We start from the raw sequence: 5,859 nt of genomic DNA, 5'->3' as shown, positions 1-5,859 counted from the left end.
GTCCGTGACTGAAAACTGGTTTTGGCAGATAGAGGCATATCTTTTTGAAAGTTTGGCCCTGTGCCTTATTAATTGTCATTGCAAAGGCCAATCTAACAGGAAATTGTCTGCATGTAAAAGTAAAAGGCAAATTTGAATCTGATGGGGTCAGGGATATCTTGGAAGTGAATGGTGATAGTAGCTGGAAGCATTTGGGACATTGCCACAATTTCTGCCTCACCACCATAAACTCCGGACGTATTCATGTAGTCAGCGTATTGTTGAGCAGACTGTATGACTATGCTTCCGTGACTAAGAACAACGCTCTGTCATGCGTACCCCATGCACACTGCCTGCTCATGCCTCGAGAGCGAGGGTGGACGCAGGAGGAGGGTTAGAGTTGGCGAGTGGGGCTCTGTCGTGCGTATCCCATGACGCAGGAGGAGTGTTAGAGTTGGCGGGCGGGGCTCTGTCTTGCGTGCGTGCGTGCGTATCCCATGGTCGGGCGACTTAGTGGATTATATATAGAAAAGCAGCCGGAACCGAAAAGAACAATTAAAAGTCAACGTGGCTCAGAGGTGCATGTGGACTGTAGCAGAGACGAAAGCGACTGAGGTGGTGTTTGGTGAGGTGTTGCGTACGGGCACATGAGCAGGCAGTGCGCATGCCTCGAGAGCGAGGGTGGATGCGGGAGGAGGGTTAGAGTTGGTGGGTGGGGCTCTGTCATGCGTATTCCATGACGCGGGAGGAGGGTTAGGGTTGGCGAGTGGGGCTCTGTCATGCATATCCCATGACACGGGAGGAGGGTTAGAGTTGGTGGGCGGGGCTCTGTCTTGCGTGCGTATCCCATGGTCGGGCGACTTAGTGGATTATATATAGAAAAGCAGCCGGAACCGAAAAGAACAATTAAAAGTCAACGTGACTCAGAGGTGCATGTGGACTGTAGCAGAGACGAAAGCGACTGAGGCGGTGTTTGGTGAGGTGTTGCGTACGGGCACATGAGCAGGCAGTGCGCATGCCTCAAGAGCGAGGTGGATGAAGGAGGAGGGTTAGAGTTGGTGGGCGGGGCTCTGTCATGCATATCCCATGACGCGGGAGCAGGGTTAGAGTTGGTGGGTGGGGCTCTGTCATGCGTATTCCATGACGCGGGAGGAGGGTTACAGTTGGCGAGTGGGGCTCTGTCGTGCATATCCCATGACACGGGAGGAGGGTTAGAGTTGGTGGGCGGGGCTCTGTCTTGCGTGCGTATCCCATGGTCGGGCGACTTAGTGGATTATATATAGAAAAGCAGCCGGAACCGAAAAGAACAATTAAAAGTCAACGTGACTCAGAGGTGCATGTGGACTGTAGCAGAGACGAAAGCGACTGAGGTGGTGTTTGGTGAGGTGTTGCGTACGGGCACATGAGCAGGCAGTGCGCATGCCTCAAGAGCGAGGGTGGATGCGGGAGGAGGGTTAGAGTTGGTGGGTGGGGCTCTGTCATGCATATCCCATGACGCGGGAGGAGGGTTAGAGTTGGCGAGTGGGGCTCTGTCATGCATATCCCATGACGCGGGAGGAGGGTTAGAGTTGGCGAGTGGGGCTCTGTCGTGCATATCCCATGACACGGGAGGAGGGTTAGAGTTGGTGGGCGGGGCTCTGTCTTGCGTGCGTATCCCATGGTCGGGCGACTTAGTGGATTATATATAGAAAAGCAGCCGGAACCGAAAAGAACAATTAAAAGTCAACGTGACTCAGAGGTGCATGTGGACTGTAGCAGAGACGAAAGCGACTGAGGCGGTGTTTGGTGAGGTGTTGCGTACGGGCACATGAGCAGGCAGTGCGCATGCCTCAAGAGCGAGGTGGATGCAGGAGGAGGGTTAGAGTTGGTGGGCGGGGCTCTGTCATGCATATCCCATGACGCGGGAGGAGGGTTAGAGTTGGCGAGTGGGGCTCTGTCATGCGTATCCCATGACGCGGGAGGAGGTTTAGAGTTGGCGAGTGGGGTTCTGTCGTGCGTATCCCATGGTCTTAGAGTTGGCAGATAGAGGCATATCTTTTTGAAAGTTTGGCCCTGTGCCTTATTAATTGTCATTGCAAAAGCCAATCTAACAGGAAATTGTCTGCATGTAAAAGTAAAAGGCAAATTTGAATCTGATGGGGTCAGGGATATCTCGGAAGTGAATGGTGATAGTAGCTGGAAGCATTTGGGACATTGCCACAATTTCTGCCTCGCCACCATAAACTCCGGACGTATTCATGTAGTCAGCGTATTGTTGAGCAGACTGTATGACTATGCTTCCGTGACTAAGAACAACGTTCTGTCGTGCGTACCCCATGCACACTGCCTGCTCATGCCTCGAGAGCGAGGGTGGACGCAGGAGGAGGGTTAGAGTTGGAGAGTGGGGCTCTGTCGTGCGTATCCCATGACATGGGAGGAGGGTTAGAGTTGGCAGGTGGGGCTCTGTTGTGCGTATCCCATGATGCAGGAGGAGTGTTAGAGTTGGCGGGCGGGGCTCTGTCTTGCGTGCGTGCGTATCCCATGGTTGGGCGACTTAGTGGATTATATATAGAAAAGCAGCCGGAACTGAAAAGAACAATTAAAAGTCAACGTGGCTCAGAGGTGCATGTGGACTGTAGCAGAGACGAAAGCGACTGAGGTGGTGTTTGGTGAGGTGTTGCGTACGGGCACATGAGCAGGCAGTGCGCATGCCTCAAGAGCGAGGGTGGATGCGGGAGGAGGGTTAGAGTTGGTGGGCGGGGCTCTGTCGTGCATATCCCATGACGCGGGAGGAGGGTTACAGTTGGCGAGTGGGGCTCTGTCGTGCATATCCCATGACACGGGAGGAGGGTTAGAGTTGGTGGGCGGGGCTCTGTCTTGCGTGCGTATCCCATGGTCGGGCGACTTAGTGGATTATATATAGAAAAGCAGCCGGAACCGAAAAGAACAATTAAAAGTCAACGTGACTCAGAGGTGCATGTGGACTGTAGCAGAGACGAAAGCGACTGAGGTGGTGTTTGGTGAGGTGTTGCGTACGGGCACATGAGCAGGCAGTGCGCATGCCTCAAGAGCGAGGGTGGATGCGGGAGGAGGGTTAGAGTTGGTGGGTGGGGCTCTGTCATGCATATCCCATGACGCGGGAGGAGGGTTAGAGTTGGCGAGTGGGGCTCTGTCATGCATATCCCATGACGCGGGAGGAGGGTTAGAGTTGGCGAGTGGGGCTCTGTCGTGCATATCCCATGACACGGGAGGAGGGTTAGAGTTGGTGGGCGGGGCTCTGTCTTGCGTGCGTATCCCATGGTCGGGCGACTTAGTGGATTATATATAGAAAAGCAGCCGGAACCGAAAAGAACAATTAAAAGTCAACGTGACTCAGAGGTGCATGTGGACTGTAGCAGAGACGAAAGCGACTGAGGCGGTGTTTGGTGAGGTGTTGCATACGGGCACATGAGCAGGCAGTGCGCATGCCTCAAGAGCGAGGGTGGATGCGGGAGGAGGGTTAGAGTTGGTGGGCGGGGCTCTGTCATGCGTATCCCATGACGCGGGAGGAGGTTTAGAGTTGGCGAGTGGGGTTCTGTCGTGCGTATCCCATGGTCTTAGAGTTGGCAGATAGAGGCATATCTTTTTGAAAGTTTGGCCCTGTGCCTTATTAATTGTCATTGCAAAAGCCAATCTAACAGGAAATTGTCTGCATGTAAAAGTAAAAGGCAAATTTGAATCTGATGGGGTCAGGGATATCTCGGAAATGAATGGTGATAGTAGCTGGAAGCATTTGGGACATTGCCACAATTTCTGCCTCGCCACCATAAACTCCGGACGTATTCATGTAGTCAGCGTATTGTTGAGCAGACTGTATGACTATGCTTCCGTGACTAAGAACAACGCTCTGTTGTGCATACCCCATGCACACTGCCTGCTTATGCCTCGAGAGCGAGGGTGGACGCGGGAGGAGGGTTAGAGTTGGCGGGTGGGGCTCTATCTTTCGTGCGTGTGTATCCCATGGTCGGGCGACTTGGTGGATTATATATAGAAAAGCAGCCGGAACTGAAAAGAACAATGAAAAGTCAACGTGGCTCAGAGGTGCATGTGGACTGTAGTAGAGACGAAAGCGACTGAGGTGGTGTTTGGTGAGGTGTTGCGTACGGGCACATGAGCAGGCAGTGCGCATGCCTCAAGAGCGAGGGTGGATGCGGGAGGAGGGTTAGAGTTGGTGGGTGGGGCTCTGTCATGCATATCCCATGACGCGGGAGGAGGGTTAGAGTTGGCGAGTGGGGCTCTGTCATGCGTATCCCATGGTCTTAGAGTTGGCAGAGAGAGGCATGTCTTTTTGAAAGTTTGGCCCTGTGCCTTATTAATTGTCATTGCAAAAGCCAATCTAACAGGAAATTGTCTGCGTGTTAAACTAAAAGGCAAATTTGAATCTGATGGGGTCAGGCAAATCTGCAGAATAAGGACAGTTTGTGAGGTAGCAGCTTCGATAGTTTTACACTCCAGTACATTGCGGTGAATGCTGGTAACAGTCATGCGGGCGGGCAGGCGGGCAAGCCAACAAAAACACTATGCTCTTAGTATGGTATGAATCAGATTTTTGTAGACAAAGGTTTTCCCTGTTCCTGCAGGACCATCTAAGAAGAAGCATGTTTGTTGCGGATGGGAATCGCTGTATGCAGCGTGTAAAACAGTTTGTGAGGGTGGACGCGGTCGTGCGTATCCCATGACGCGAGAGGAGGGTTAGAGTTGGCGGGCTGGGCTCTGCCGTGCGTATCCCTTGGTCTTAAGAGTTGGTGGGTGGGGCTCTGTGAGTTGGCGGGCATTGCTCTGTCGTGCGTATCCCATGGACTCTTTAAAGTCCTTTTTCACAAAATGTAATCTGGCTATTCTGTTTTTTTTTGCTAACTAGTGGTCTGCATCTTACTGTGTGGCCTCTATATTTTTGTTCATGAAGTCTTCTGCTGATAGTCATCTCTGGCACATCTACGTCTGCCTCCTGAGAACTGTTTCTGATCTGTCAGACAGGCATTTGGGTTTATTTCTTGACCACACTGAGGATTGTTCTGTCATCAGCAGTGGAGGTCTTCCTTGGCCTATCAGCCCTTTTGTGATGACTGAGCCCACAAGTGTGTTCTTTCTTCTCAGTGATATTCCAGACAGTTGATTTCGGTCATCCTAAGGTTTTTCCAATGTCTCTAATGGTTTTATTCTTGTTTTTCAGCCTCATAAAAGCTTCTTTGACTTTCATTGGCACAGCTCTTGTCCTCATGTTGAACAATGACGAATACAGACTCTGAAGTGTAGAAGCAAGCTGACGTATCTAATGGAGCACAGAAACCCAACAGAGGAATCACAGACACCTTGGTTTGTGTGCAGGTATTTTCAGATGGCCTGAGTGTTGTACAACCAGTGACTATATGACTCATGTGCTCCTCCACTTTGTTGAACATCCTGCACTTGCTGTCAACTGAGTGCTTCAGGATGTTCTTCTGGTGATACGTGGTGTTGATTGCCTGGTCTTGGGCTACGACAATCAGACTCTCTGTTGTTTCTTTGAAAGTGGAACATTACACCCATACCATAGTCACTTCTTTATCGACCATTGGTCTGTTGAGATTTCAGAAGAATTGTCCAGTTGTATCTTCTTTCACTCGATTTAGGACTCGAGCTGGTTCTTGACATTCTGAGCACTGGTCTTTTTCAAGTACATCTTAATAATGGTCCTGGCTTCATTTTGGATGGAGTACTTGGCTTTGCCAGCATAATGGTCATTCACTAGGCTGGTGATCTTATTATTATTATTAGCTACATAAACTTAACAATAATCAAAATTTCACTTTTTATACTCTTAAATATATCTTAATTCCAGGACTGGAAGAAGTTATGGTAGTCGTAAACAGAATGGGACCA

The 5,859-nt window shown here is 50.8% G+C and overlaps 1 long non-coding RNA gene across 1 annotated transcript; it reads left to right on the top strand.

Moving 5' to 3' along the window:
- Positions 1–498: 498 nt before the first annotated feature.
- LOC127528803 (uncharacterized) lies at positions 499–3,681 on the top strand. Its single transcript, XR_007935414.1, has 2 exons — positions 499–594; positions 3,374–3,681. It is a non-coding gene; the product is annotated as an uncharacterized LOC127528803 (long non-coding RNA).
- The last annotated feature ends 2,178 nt before the right edge of the window (positions 3,682–5,859 follow it).

This window comes from Erpetoichthys calabaricus, chromosome 7 (genome assembly GCF_900747795.2).
Source record: "Erpetoichthys calabaricus chromosome 7, fErpCal1.3, whole genome shotgun sequence".
Classification (NCBI taxonomy): domain Eukaryota; kingdom Metazoa; phylum Chordata; class Cladistia; order Polypteriformes; family Polypteridae; genus Erpetoichthys; species Erpetoichthys calabaricus.
This window is presented reverse-complemented; position numbering and strand designations above follow the sequence as displayed.